This window comes from Lepidochelys kempii, chromosome 3, assembly GCF_965140265.1.
Source record: "Lepidochelys kempii isolate rLepKem1 chromosome 3, rLepKem1.hap2, whole genome shotgun sequence".
NCBI lineage: Eukaryota > Metazoa > Chordata > Testudines > Cheloniidae > Lepidochelys > Lepidochelys kempii.
In genome coordinates this window covers 196452017-196467351 of record NC_133258.1, presented here as the reverse complement: position 1 = coordinate 196467351, position 15335 = coordinate 196452017, and the positions used below count along the sequence as shown (strand labels likewise).

Below are 15335 nucleotides of genomic sequence, written 5' to 3'. Positions count from 1 at the left end.
CCCTTATCAATTGTTTACATTTCCTAGCTGCCTGGGGAGCCTGTTGCCCCTGTCAGGCAGGAAAGAGTTCCAAGCCCTGGAGTGACCTTGAGCAGACTGAGCTGCTGTTCCTGCTGTGAGGCTTATATACTTTCCCTGAGATTCACCAGACCAATTCCTGGCTTGTGGATTGGCTGGAGCCTAGCACAGGAGTGACTCATCACCTTACAATAAGCATCCAGGCCCTGTCCTTCTGAATTGTCAGTAACTCTCAAGCTGGTAACAGTATGTTTGATGTTGAGTGACACACATGCCCTTCTTATGCCCAATCTAGCCCTCCCAGTGATTTCAACATTCCACTCATGTGAATCAATCCAGCCGGTTTCAGTAATACCAACTGTCAAATTTCTGCTGGTAAATCAGTATTTCTAATTCCAGGCTTCTAGCTTTGGTATCTAGACCATTGAAGAATTCGTTGTTTACATACATTTTTTTTTCTTTACATTCATGCTACTTTGAGTCTGGGTTTTATGTTTGAGAATGTGTACTGGGTTTACCACCTTAGCAATTTAGCCTTTAGATGCTAGTTTAGAGCCCTCCTGGTTACTCTAGCTAGTCTGCTACCCAGAAGATTTGTTCCCCTCCTACTCAGATGGAGGTGGTCCAAGCTGTACATTCTCCTCTTCCCTCAGAAGGTGACCCAGTATTCAACAAAGCCAAACCCCTCCACTTACACCGCTGACCTAGCCAAAGGGTTACCGCCAGTATCTTTGGCTGTCTATCCGTTTTCATTTGTGGGACTGGAAGAATCTGAAATGTCCTCTCCTTCAGCTCCCTTCCAAGATCCCTGAAGCTTTTGATGATCTGTGAAATGTCTTCTGAGGCAGTATGTGGTGTATTACCTCACCCACCTTGTCTTTCTGAGGCCGAGTCATTTGTGCTGATGTGTTTCATAACCAATTCGTCCTTCCCACAGTCTTTAGAATCCTGTCCAGTTTTTTAGTGGCAAGTATTGTCTTTGCTCCAGAAAGAGAATGAACCCGGGCTTTGAGGACAGATTCTGGACTGCACTTGTTTTTTTTCCTCTGTCCTTCTCTCCCTAGCTGAGGAAATGCATGTTGTTTTCCCACCGTGACAATATTATCATGCAACAAGATCTGTACAAAGAGCACAAAGTTCCATTTACGGCAACTAGAGGATTTTGGAACACAGAGGAAAAGCTGAGCACCTCAGAGAGGAGATCCAGCATGTGGCAATGAGTTCCAGTCAGATCAGTTTCATCGGTTCCAAAGTATGTTGGATTGCATGTGCAAACTAAAGAGGGTGTGAGCATGAGATACAAGAGGAGAGCAAAACAATGTTCATCCCCGGTGTAACTTCACCAAAGTCACTGATCTTACACCAGGGATGAATCTGTCCCATTGTGTCACAATTAATGTATGTTCTTGAATTAAATAAAAATTATTGACAAAATATATACAAGTTACTAATGTTACAGGGATAGAACAAACAAGGATTTGACTAAGAGAGGCTCACAATAGCAGTGGGTTTCTTTGACTATGTGGATGGCATTTTTTATTCCAAATTGAGGCACATTGCCACATTCTGCAAGAAAATTTCTACCTTTACTTTTATTTCTCCCAGAATGCTGCTCAGTTCCTCCTTTCTCAGTTTTTAATGGGAGGATCTCTTTTTACTTTTGATGGTTTGAGGTAGTGAGTTTCTTGAGAACTGTATTTCTGGCAGTGGCATAGAAGACACTTTCTGTTTAGTTGATTACAAACCATTCCTCTCTGGATTTCACGTGTCTCTCACATCTCTGTGTTTCAGTTTCTAATAACGGATTCTGTATTTCATAATAGCCTGATTGTGTCTTGCACATTCATTGTGGCCAGGGAGCTTCTCTCTTAAGAAGCTTCTGTACATCAGTCTAGCTCGGGGGTTCTCAAATGGGGGTTGGGACCCCGTGGGGGTCACAAGGTTATTACATGGGGGGTTGCGAGCTGTCAGTCTCCACCCCAAATCCTGCTTTGCCTCCAGCATTTATAATGGTGTTAAATATATTAAAAAGTGTTTTTAATTTATTAGAGGGGTCACACTCTGAGGCTTGCTATGTGAAAGGGGTCACCAGTACAAAAGTTTGAGAACCACTGGTCTAGCTCATTGTGGATTCTGATCTGTTATTCCCAGCATGTCATTTTGTGATTTAACTCTAAATATATTTCTTATAGATATAAAACTATAAATAAGCATATTTGTGAGTTAATGTCCACAGCATTATTTGTTTTGGCATGTGATCAATTGATTGTAGCATGGGTCCTGGCATGGCTGGGAGAGAGGCTGCATAGGAGTGAAGTGTGTTTTTAATCCCTTTTTTGCTGTTGGTCAGCCAGTGCTTTCTGTATGTTGACTTGCTTGAGATGGTGATAACAGTGTCCTTTTTCATATGGCCTGTGAAAGAATTGGCTTAGTTGGGCTCTGCAGCCATTGTTGGGAAAATTCTTGAGAGCACAGAGTACTTCATTCCATAATAATAGGGTGTGGTGAAGCTGAATTACATGATCAGATAGTGTAAGCAGTAGTGTTATTAGGGAGGGGTATATTTGTCTCTTGTTTTGTTTGTTTTAATAACAAAGGAACCACAGAGATTTTTCTTGTAACTTTTTTGTCTGGTCCCCTGAACTTCCCCAGCATGTCTGTTGTGAGGCCTAGCGCTGTATGATTTAGAGCATGGGTTATTTCCATAACTGTAAAATAAGAATTTTAATTGCTTTGGGATTTTTTTTCTGAAAAATTCATGATTTTGTTCTTGATTGACATCATGGCATGGCGGTCACCCCAGCATGCCTCCCTTTGGTCAGGTATGGCGCCACAGTTGAGCCCCTACCTCGGTTTCCCTTCACCTGGGTTATAAACAAATCCAGACAAACTTTTATCTTCAAAGAGCACCCCCTTCCACCGGTCTCTTTTCTTAACAAAAGTCATAAGTTCAAGTAGCAACTTACTGAGATACACCTGGATGCATTTGTTGTCTCGGGCTCAGTCCAACTAGCCATCTCTGGCTCTTTCCTTGAGGATACCCCCCTGCTTTCATGTGCCTGATCCCTTCTCTGCCGGGTGTCCTGTTTCCCCCCCTCCATACCCGCCTGGGCAACAGTCTCTCTTTCTGGAACCCTTCATAGTGCCTTCTCTGGGTTTCTCCTTTCAGTCCTTCCTTAAGCAGGCGTCCCCAGCATTCTTCTTCAGATGTGAGCTGTAATGTAAGTCCCTCACTCTCTCCTTAAACCACCCTTCCCTCTTTACCTTGTTTCTATTAATCAGATCCTCCGGTCCTTCCTAAGCAGGAACCCTATGTTCTCTCTGGCACTGAGCACTGGGTTTTCCAGCTCCTCTTTCAGATGCCTGTTTTCCTCGATTAGCCATCAGGCTTCAGGGGTCTCATCAGGCCACCTTCCCCTGCTGGTATCTCCTGGGGTCTGCCCTGCTATGAGGGAGAAGGCAGTCTTTATGCTGCTGCTCCCCTTGTTCCAGTTCATCCCCAGATGGTTGTGGGAGAGAGGAGTCATGAGCTGTGTCTCCACAAGGCTCTTGGCCCCAGGTTCTTAAAGACACATTGACAGGATTTCCTCCCAAGCACCACTCATTCCCAGGAGTCCAGGACCACTTCCTCTCTATCCATATCCCCCCTTGGTCCTTTTATATATAACTATTGGACCTTTCAAATCCTTAAGGAACCATGCCATGTGATGGGGTGGGCTGACCACTAGGCAGTATTGCCCTTAAGGGCTGACTACCCCATCACAATTGACTTCTATCTGTTGGGTTGTTATTTATTATTTGTATCGCAGTAGCACCACGAAGGAGCACCAGTTATGGACCAGAACATCCTTATGCTAGGCACTGTATGAACACAGAACTGAAAGACAGCCCCCAAGGTGGCTACAATCTATACTCTGTTTCTAGTCAGTGAAGACACAAAGGGCATTTACTCTGGTCTTTTTCTAGCAGGAACCCAGTGTTTGGGGATAGCACAGAAGGTGTTATTTATATTAGGGTCCAGCACAATGGTGTCGTGATCTTTGCTGGGTCCTTTGCACACTCCTGTAATACACGTGATAAGAGATGACATTTTCAAAAGGGTCTAAGGCTATGTCTTCACAGCCAAAAGAGTTGTGTTTTTACATCAAGATAATTAACATGAGCTAGCTATCTCCGTGGAAAATCCTAGTGGTGATGCGTCTGTGTACTATTTATCAGGATGTAGTTAAGTGATGTCAAACCACAGGTGCGGGGGTGGGGGGGAGTATAGATTTGACCTGTAATAGGCTTAGTAGGGTTTTTTGGCTGTGTTCAGTTCTGTGGTTTGGCATTAGTTTGATATATTGTCTGGATCAGGCATTTCTGTAGGTGTTTTTCTTCTACTACTTGCTTTGTTATAGAGGTGCTCAATGGGAGCTGGTAATCCTCACTCGTTTCACCTCGTTTTACATGGTAAAGCCGGTCTTTTGTCGTGTGTAAGATTATTATAATACAATACCAGCACCTGTTAGAGTTCTTCCAGCTCTACTCCCCCCAGCCAGTTATTTGCCTTGGTGTTCTAAAGAGGTCAAAGACAGTGCAGTGACTAAACCTCATACTATCAGAGTTGGGGACAGGGAGCCGGTTCTGCTGAGCTGGAGCAAATGGTGATAAATAGTTTACATTTAGAGAGCAATCCAGCTCCTTTGTGCATGGATTCAGCATTTGATCGCTAGGATTGGTTCCAGTGGCTAATTAGTGCTCTGCCCCTTACTGGCATCACCATCACAACTGGCACCTTTATCAGAGAGACCAGTGATTGGCCAGACATGAATGCTTGAGGATGAACTCTCTTACCCCTAGGGTGCTCCCTTCAGGTTAGGTTTTCAGCATGTTAATGGAGCAGCTTGGTCTGCTGCTAAACCTGCTATTCCACTTTTGTGGAGGAGCGAGATGTGGGTCAGTTGTTTCCAGGGCTGTCATTATTTGCAGCATTTTGCCTGAGCTCTATCTGCACATGTTGTGTGTCTATGTAATAGATAACCTTTGAAGGGTGTCTACTCCCTGACACAGATTCCTGAACAATCCCACAGGGACCATACTGGACTCAACTCACCAAATTTAAGAAAAGGAACCTATCATCCTTTCCAGTTTGTCACTGAGCCTGAGCCGCCTGGTTACTGTGAGGTCAAATCATATGGTGGGTCCCTGTGATATGGCATGTAGAAGAAGGATGATCTCGCCAGGCTTTCTGTGATCTTAGGTGACGGTTTTCCCGTATGTAAAATGGAGATGATGTTTGCCTACCTCAGTGGGGCTATTGTGAGACTTTATTTTGTAATTTTTGCAGCGTGCTCTGCAAATTTAAGGTGCTGTCTCTACATGCAAAGTATTATTGTTTGTTATTTAACTCTGGCACAGGAGACACAGGATAAAATGTGTACTCTAATCTGTTCTAGTTTGCTCTGTAGGTATTATAAACCTCTGGTCCCTAATACCTGAATCCCAAAGCAGAGAAAGGCCATCTGTATAAAATGCCATGTTTCTAGCATGCCTGCAAAAGTTACATTTCCCATTTAAAAAAAAATAGAGTTTTCAATATTAATCCCCCAAACCAAGGAAATGTCTTCCACAAATTATTCAAGATACATTAAAATCTTAAAACTGAGGCATATATACAAAATTAGCAAGGAATTAAGAAAAACCTCTCCCACTGTAACAAGTTTTCTGAAAAATTCCAGGTTTCAGAGTAGCAGCCGTGTTAGTCTGTATACGCAAAAAGAAAAGGAGGACTTGTGGCACAAGTCCTCCTTTTCTTTTTGAAAAATTCCTGAGTGCACTGCACCCTCTGCTAGATCCTTCTGATCCCTCCCTCCTGGAACGTCATATGAAGGGCCTTTCTACATGGAGAAATAGTGCAGAATAGAAGTGAATGTGGATTAAGCTAAACTGCAAAAAGGCACTCTTAGAGGCTTGGTCTCTACACTTTAAAGTTATATAGGCATAGTGACATCAGTCGGGGTGTGAAAAATGTCAGCCCTGCCCAGCATTGCTTTGCCAACATAACCCCTAGTGTAGAGACAGCTTTCTCAATGGAAGTGTGCTTCAGTCAACATAGCTCCTTTACGCAAGATTTGGTGCCAGTACAGGACCTTGGTTGCAACAATGATCTATACGGTCCCAGATTATGCCAATAATGTCACAGTGCTATGGGAGGTATTGATCATCACAGCAGTGAAAATATGGCTACAGATTTTGCATCTATTGTTCTGGCAGTGTCTGGTGCTGCTTTGAGTTGGTTTGCCCAGGTCTGTTGTTGAGCTTGCTTCTGATGATGAGCTTGGCACAACTTTTATTGACTTAAATAAGGCCAGGACTTCAGAATTTTCTGGCCTCTGGAAGGTGACCTATAATGTGTGTCTTCCAAATTCCACACAAAGTTTCACTAGATGTTTGAACAACTGCTGGACACTCATTGTTCAACAAATCCTCTTGGCTTCAGCATAGTGTTTTCTCCTTGAGGGAGGCACTGTAGTCTAGAGAGACAGGAGTGTGGGACGAGGGGTGAGGCACTCCTACCTTCTAATCCCAGATCTGCCAGTGACTATATGACTGTTGGCCAGTCACTTAACCTCTCTGTCTGTTTCCCCATTTGTCCAATGGAGATATTCTCATTTACCTATCTCGCAGGGGTGTTGTGAGGATTAATTAGTTAAGGTTTGTAAAACACTTTCAAGATGTCAAACGAACACACTACAAATGCTCTGTATTTTTCAGTTCAGTAATATAAAGTGGTTAAACCCCAATGTGAGACTTGAAACGTAAGATTGCCTGGAAGTTCAGCTGTTCTGAACACATTATTCCTTACAAAAATATCTGCACAGTAATTAGGTTTGTTCTGGCACTAGAAGTGGAGAAAAAGAAGGATCAAGACTTCCATTCTTTATGCTCTTGGGAACCAGAGCCAGCCTTAAGCACATGCAATGCAAGCAGCTGCTTAGCCTTAGGGCTCTGCTTTCAGAAGGCAGCCTGATCTTTTCCTTCAGCAGTGCCTGGAAAGAGAAGCAATAGTCATAACCTCTCCACCTGCTTCCATCAGCAGAAGGGGAGAGGGAGGCAACAAGTCACCACATTTCTCCTTGTGTGGTCTCCCTTGTTACCCTGGTAGCTCGAAAACCATAATGCTGACTACAGCAGGGATCTCCCTGGAAACATGTCTGAACCTTTATTCTGTTCTTCAACATGTCCACTGCCTTCTTTAAAATCTTTATCCTCTGTAGCAGTGAGTGGCCTGGGGTCTGAGCTGAGCAGGAATGTGAACCCCACCAAATCCTCAGTGAAAGTATGACAGCTCCATGCTGTATCAGCTTTTCCACAGAGTCTGCCATGCCAGGGGGACACTCTAATAGCAGTGTCTGGGAGCCAGGTGGCTGCTGCCAGGGGTCAGAGCCAGTGTGGAGGTACAGTGGCTGTCGTCTCCCACAGACCCTCTGCATGGCAGCCTTTTCCACTGGTGGAGGGGCCCCTGACATGATATGGGGAGATCTTTGCAATGAGATGCTCACTGAGATTTCGCCTCATACAGCTCAACTTCTGCAGCTTTTAGCACATGAAGGGATGTGCTGGGTCCGTATTTTCAAGATTTGTAACTCAGGTCTCCATTTCCTGCAACCTTGAGGAAACTATTCCCGTATTTCCCGCGGATGAAATTAAACTGGCAGTCCCCGCATCATCCAGTACGTGTCTGAGCCCCACCATTCAGAACTGGCCTCTCCTCAACATTTTTCAACCTTTTTTCAAAACAAAGCATTTTATCCCGAATAGCCCCCATTTTATAATGAAGGACTCGCAGCTTCAGGGCTAACTGGGAGCGCCTCACTGAGGGAGGGACCAAGCCCGTAAAAAGTATCTGGATTGAAACCAGGGTGCCATGAAAGAAATTAGTTCGGTACATTTGAATCCTTTCATTGTTGAGAGTGATCACAAGGTCCAACGATGAAGGAATGTTATATTTTGAGAGCTAATCTCATTCATAGCCCGTCACTAGACTTTTGATCAGATGATGGGCCCTAGGGAACTCTAGACCCCCTTTTTTGTTCTTGTTATCACCCATCCTTAAGGGGCTAGGAATTTCAGTGGATTGATGAAGGCAGCTAACTTTACCCCTGCAGATCAGGAATCCTTTTTGGTCACATTTTTTCTGCATCCTAACCCACGGAAGATTTGACCTAGTGCAGCACGGTCAATATTTCCTATTCAGGCCTCCCGTGGGTCACACTGGTAAAGCTTTACTATTGCCTGCGCCATACACTTTCTCCCTTTCACATATTGAAACAGGAAAAAAATGAGGGCTTGTATACTGGTGTAGTTAAAGCCATACAACCTCCCCCTCAAAATGTGGAGGCAGTTATATTGGTAAAAAAGGTGCTTATTTCCCCTCTGAGAAGGGAACCTTCAGCGTAAGGTACCTTTACAGAGATATAAAGAGTCATACTGGTATAACTGTTTTGGTTTAAAAAAAAATCACACCCCTAATCAAAATAGTTATACCAATAAGAAACCTGTGTGTAGATCTGGCCTGAGAAGCAATGGTTTCCTCTTCAGAATTAATTTAATTATCTAAAGCAGACTGCGCGAGTTCCTTTAAATCTGACATTTGTTACGGTTTCTTAATTTCATAGGTAGCCTGTAGGAATGAAATCCATTAAAAATGAAGAGAACTCCCCAAGGAATTTCAAGAGAGACAAATCACAGTGAAAGCTATTTCAAGAAAACTCAAGGCACCTGCAAAAATTGGTTGTTTTAAAGATGAACTGCAAGTGGGTAGAAAACTGTGTTTGTACCTTTCTTTTCTCCTTTCCTTCCTCTTTTTGATATATAAAGACCAAAGAGGGTGTTTTCCCCTCTCAGCGAAACAAAAAAGCTTTTCAAAAAGAAAAGGAGTACTTGTGGCACCTTAGACTAACAAATTTATTTGAGCATAAGCTTTTGTGAGCTACAGCTCACTTCATCGGAGACATCCCTTTGCTACAGCTTTTGACTGTTCTGCTTGCTTTTTACATGAGAAATTCAGTTCTTGTGTTCCTGGGACAACAGGTTAGACTCTATGGGCAACTGCAGAATTAGTGGGCTAATGGCATCAGAAGCACCAACAGAATGAAACCTGAGTAACAGAGGGCTTGTCTTCACTATCGCGTCACTGCCACGTGTCCTGCGGGAGTGGGAAAGTGCTCTCCTGTCAACGTAATTACTCCATTTCAACAAGAGGTGGAAGCTACGTTGGTGGGAGAGCGTCTCCTGCTGACAGCAGGGTGTAGACAGCGCTTTAAGTGGATGTAACTTACATCGCTCGGCGGGGTGGTTTTTTCACACCCCTGCATGACGTAAGTTACATCGACTTAAGCGGTAGTGTAGACAAGCCCGGAGAGTGGAAAGGACTGGTGGAGTATTTACAACTGGGGTTTGTTTGTTTTTTACTTGTTTTTATTAGCACTGATGTAACTCAAGCTCCTGACAAGCAGTTGAGAGAACGGAATACAAGACTTGCGATGCCTCAGATTGCTAAGTGTAAAAAATCTGCTAAACAAACAAAAATTCTTCCAGGTTTTTTCTATTTACATCATAAAAAACAACAAAGAGCACAACCCCTCTGTTTTCCCTTTGCTGGTGATCTTTAATGCAGGTGTTCGAACAATGAACCAGAACTGTGTTCAACTGGGTTGAGATTACCTTGGGGCAAAGATACTTCTGCCAATTTTCTGAAATGTGAGAACTGCTTAGGTGGGGAACCACTTCCCTAGCAAAGACGACTGAATCCCCATTGCTCCCACTCCTCTGTACCACATCCACTTTACACATCACCACCATCCACGCAGGGAGGCAGTACAGCTAGGGGACAGAGCATCGGACTGGGACGGAGGAGACCTAGGTTCCTAGCTCTGCTCGTAGTCTGCTGGAGGACCTTGGGCAAGTCACTTCACCTCTCTGTGCCTCAGTTTCTCCCTCGGTAAAATGGAACTGATGACATTTACCTACTTTGTAAAGTGCTTTGAGATCAACCAATGAGGAGCTAGGAATTATTATTGTTATACACAGACAAGCCCCTCACCCCCTTAACTGCATATCAACTATTTGGCATGTAGCCAAGATCAGCTCTGGACCTGTGTACACACATTGAGCCACCTACTCCTTAATACAGTTCTTGCTGCCACTCCAGCCTCTCTCCCCCTACTTCCCCAAATCCTGCTGCTCCTTCTGTCCTTGCTTCCCTTCCCATCTGCCCCCCATGCCCACTCCTCCACCTCTCTCACTTCCTTTGCTTGGTGCATGTTCTTGCTCAATGTCCCCATGCAAGCAAGCAAATGCTATCTCCGCTGCCCTGCATGGCTTGCCTGAATGGGTTTTTTCTACTGCAGCTCTCCAAGCAGACTTAACAGTAACAGCACCTCATCAAGGGTCTGGCAGAGCTATGTGCCCTGGTGCGTACCGATGGAAGGTTGGTACATAGTTCAAACAGCCATGAATAATACGATGGGTCAAACTTAGCGCCATGTCGACAAGCTGAATGCAGCAGCTGTACCCCCATACTGCAGAGCAGTATTCACTGGGGCAAACTCCCGTGCCAATAAAGATGTATAAATGACTAAAGGACCGATGCTATTACTGTTCAGTCTGCTTAGAACCAATCTGTTACATCTCCGGTTGACTGCTGCCCCATTCTCACACAGGGACCAACCTGCAGTGCCAACTTGAAAGTCTGCTCGTCTTCAAGGGAGGAATCCCACTCCTGAAGACTGTGGTGTGACATTATGGCTGATCTTTCGACATCCCTTTGCTACAGCATGCACTCCTGGACACGAGTGCTACTGGCCCTTTGCCATGCACAGACGATCTGTGTCATCAGGGATCCACAAGTGATATCCTTACAGAGTGGAAGCATCGGTGTGAAAGAGAGTCGAATGCATTAATTAAATTCAGGAGTCCATCACTGTGCACTTGCCTCCTTGTCCCCTTGATTGTAGATCCTGGACCAGGCTCAACTGGCTACTTTCTGGCTCAACCAGAGTTAACACAACTGTGCACCGGCTTGGCCTGGTTTTCTTTCCCACTCTGACTTTGGGCAGCGTCGCAGACAATAACTCTTGTGGTGGTAGACCCCACTCCAACATCAGGAGGGCATCCTACAATGCCTGACCTCTCTTGTTACAGAGGCCATCTTCTGGCGACACAATTTGGACATGGAGCTTTGACATCTGTATATGAGAGAGAGCTAGTGTAGGGCTAGAGGGGACCAGGAGGAAGAACCAGCTACTGTGTTTGTAGCAGCCCCTGACGGTTGGGGATAGCAGTACTGTGGTCAATAGAAGCTCTGAGCCAGTGTCTGCTGCCTGCAGCCTTGTGTGTGGCTTGGGGAGCACCACTTGTGCTTGCAGGGAAGCCACAGCTTCTGGGCTGGTTCTGCTTTTGGGGCAGTCTTCTAGGACAGCGTATTGGCTAATGAGGGTGGCTTTACTGAATATTATATATGGGCAATAAGTCTGTCATTTTTCCAATGGCAACGTGAAAGGTCTAGGTGTCTATGCAGTTGGAGAGCTCTGTTTTAAGTCTGCTACACAAAGCAATAGAAAACACTGTGTACAATTTGGTGCAAATAATTTTCCTGAATTCTTAAAACCCAGTTGGCTAATACAATGCTTTTTAGCTCACTCCTCTACTTCCCATACTAAAGCACCAGTTCCTGCATCTACAAAGTCTTTGTGTATGTAGGGTCTAGATTAAGTAATGGACAATATCAGAGATTACAATTAAAATTTGGGATCTGGAAGGTGAATGTTGAAAGTATTTTGGACTCTTGAAAGAACAATGTTTTCTGAAGAGGATGGAAGTGTGAATGGACAGAAGGGAAGGACAGAAAGTTTTGTGATGATCACATTGGTCAAAGCAAAATGTCTGAGCAAAGCATTATGTATGAGTAGAGCTCTGCGGCCCCAGATAAATTGTTAATCTTTTGGTTAGCATGTTATGTAATTTTTCTCCCATATTTTTGATCAGTCTGGCCTTTTGGCAACCCTGGCCACATGTTGTATTAATATGAGATTATCCAAGTCTGGTGCTGATAGTGACAGTTATCCTGCTAAATTATCCAGACCGTATTGTGCAAACTGCAAGACAAATCAGTTACTTTGAAAATAAGCAATAAATGTCTCCTTAAGGAAATTTATTGGACAAAAATGTCTTGTACACCTATGCCTATAATCTTCTGCAAACATCTCTAAATGTGAACACTTGCAAAATCCACAGCCACTCCCTACCAACTGCGTTCCAGGAAGACTGACCAGAGTTTCAGGGCAAACGCTGATCTACCCAAATGTGATGGGTGACTTCAGTTCCTTTGAAACATCTTTTTGAAAACCTCTTTTTATGTTATATATGAGGCTTATGCCAGTTCTACACTACAAATTTACATCAGAATAACTCCATCTCTCAGAGGTGTGAAAAATCCACACCCCTCAGAGATGTAGTTCCACCGACCTAGCCCCCAGTGTAGACAGAACTATGTCGATGGAAGAAGCTCTCCCGCCTCTCATGGACGTGGATTAACCGCGCCAATGGGAGAAACTCTTTCGCTGGTGTAGTAGTGTCTTCACTAAAGTGCTACAGTGACACAGCTGCAGCTTTTTAAGTGTAAACTTGTTCTTAGACTCTCTCCAGATTTTTTTTTTCATCTATTTCAGGCATGAGGAAGATGCAGTTGTCTCCCAAAGATTCAGCTCATCCAATCCTGACACATATGGCCCGTTTCTTGGCTCTGCTTCCAGGGATGGAAAGGATACTGAAAGCTGCCTTTAAGCCATCCATTCACCTATCTTTTCAGAGGGAGGGCGTGGGACTGGAGCACTGGGTAGGTATGCTAAATTTTCCACACACAAATCTGCCAATGTGTCTCTGTCCTGCCATGCCACAAGTCTCCATTCTAGACCCCTTTTTTGCAGAGACTGCTAGTCAGTCTCTTTACAGTGGGGACATATCTTGACAAACAGCTTGAAAGAGACCACCAGACTCATTCTGATTGTGACCTAAGACTTCATTTGAATCAAGGACTAGGGCGGTTAAAAGGGTAATGTGGTGAGTGAGAGCATCCAACATGGGCGGCAGGTATCACAGGCCAGGGGAGGCTGAGCCTCCCCAAATAGCCAGGTGTGGCCTTGCTTACACTCTGCCCCCAGGTTCCCTCCTGACTGCTTCCAGTTTCCACTCTTCCGCTGGGGCTAGGGCAAGCCGGCCTGCTGCCAGGACTTGGGGCAGCTGGAGCTGGTGATCGCGCCGCCCGGGGCTGGGGGCATTGGGGGACCAAGCCACCTGGCGCTCCAGGGCCGGGGGTGCTGGGGCCCTGCCGCCTGCCTGGTGCTCTGGGATTGGGCACGCCGGGGCTGGGGGCACTGGGGCCATGCCGCCCGCCCAACGCTTCAGGGCAGGGGGTGCTGGGACCGTGCTGCCTACCTAGCACTCTGGGGCTGCAGGCACTTGGGAGGCCCGGGGCTGGGGCGGGGGGGCCTGTGGCCGCAGTGGGGAACCTCTGGGCTCCAGCGGGGGAGGAGCCTGCCCTCAGCAGAAGGGGTGGGGCCAGGGGCTAGCCTCTCCGAATGGGTGGTTCACGCCCATGCCACCTATTGACTTCCATGGAAGTTGTGGGTGCTCAACACTCTGTAGCATCAGATCTTAAGTTGCCTACTGCACCATGAAAACCATTAAGGAGGGACAGATGTTGAGAAAGTCTCATGCTCTTGAAAAAGGGAAGAGGTGAGATATGGAATAAATCCATGTTTCCTGGCAACCAGGAAATAAATTATTAACCAATCTGCTTTGCTTGCTACCTGTTCAGGAACAAAAGCAGATCTGTAGTTTACATCATAGAGAACCTGTAATTCCAATATTGAATTTGTTTATCTATAATACTATAGGAAAACAGCTTCACATAGAGTATATGGTTCAAATTCCACCCTGGCACAAGTCCATTGTGGTCAGTGGACTGAAGAATTTGGCCCTGTGTCTCATTATTTCAAGTCACAAGACTGACAATTAATAATAACCACACCTCTTCTTGAATAGATCTAGTTAGCTTTTTTAACAGGTGAGCTAGTTTCATTATGAGAACATTTCTTGGTCTGTATTAAGGATAGAGCTGAACCAAAAACTCAACTCAAAATAACTTTTGGGGAAGTTCATTGTTTAATCTGAACTGTGTGCCCTAGGCTTATCTCTAGTTATTTATAATTAATAACTGATATCATACCAGAAATGTACAGTCTGCTCTACAAACACAGATTTAGATATGTCATCCACCCTGAAGAGTTTATAATCTGAGACAAGATAAATAAAACTCTGGACAGGAAATCAAAGGTGTGATGAGGGGTGGAGGGTTTTAAAATCTTTGAGACAAATTAAAGAGAATACAGACCAAATCACTAAGTCTATTTTAAAAACAAAAGGTAATAAAACCAAATAATCTACTACAAATATAGGATATGATTTTGCATAGTCAAAGTGCACTTTATTATTGTTTGTACAGCTTTGTGACTGTCAGGAAATTTTCATCACATCGCTCCCCCTTCTCCCGCCACATTTTCCAGGGAATTTTCAAGAAGGGAAACTTATACAACACTATATTATTATCTGCGTTGTCATTGTGCCTCAGGGCTCCCAATAAAAGATATGGGACCCATTGTACTGGACACTGTAAAACACTTAATACAAAGATCATGCCTGCCCCAAAGAGCTAACTGTTGAACACCAGTTGCCTGGATATCTATTATTATTTATTTATATGTATTATGTTAGTGCCTCGGGGCCCCAATTATGAATCACAGCCCATTGTGCTAGATGCTCTATGAACAGAACAAAAAAGATAGTCCTTGCCCCAAAGAACTGACGATCCAACTGCAATGAAAGTGTTGTTATGGAAATATGTGCATATTGAAATACATGCATGTGAAATATTTAACAAACCTATGCTAAAACAATCTTTTGCAAATTATATACTTACTGGTCATTGAGTCAATCTCCTCAGTCACAGCAATGTAAACCTGGAGTAACTTTACCATGCTAAATCTGTATTTGATTTAGGCCCGATTCTACAGTCTCATTTTCATGGGTGGACAATTATGCCTGTGTGGAGTTCCACTGAAGTGAATGGGGCTTTACACAAACAATCTGTCTGTCTGGTGAGATTGCATTATTGGGGCAGAGAGACAAGATTTTAAAAACCAGAAGCCTAAAATTGGGTTACTAGATCCATATTTAGGCACCTAAATAAGGGACCCGATTTTTAAACATTAATA

At 44.4% G+C, this 15335-nt stretch overlaps 1 protein-coding gene across 2 annotated transcripts in view; it reads left to right on the top strand.

Moving 5' to 3' along the window:
• The window catches only part of B3GNT2 (UDP-GlcNAc:betaGal beta-1,3-N-acetylglucosaminyltransferase 2), a 140806-nt gene that overhangs the window by 84541 nt on the left and 40930 nt on the right, over window positions 1-15335 (top strand). Inside the window, exon 2 of one of the 2 annotated variants that reach the window (XM_073339546.1) lies at window positions 10725-12898. The exons of the other annotated variant lie outside the window; for it this stretch is intronic. The gene's annotated coding sequence lies outside the window, so the exon portion shown is untranslated. The remainder of the gene's footprint in view (window positions 1-10724; window positions 12899-15335) is intronic. 2 annotated transcript variants of the gene reach the window in all.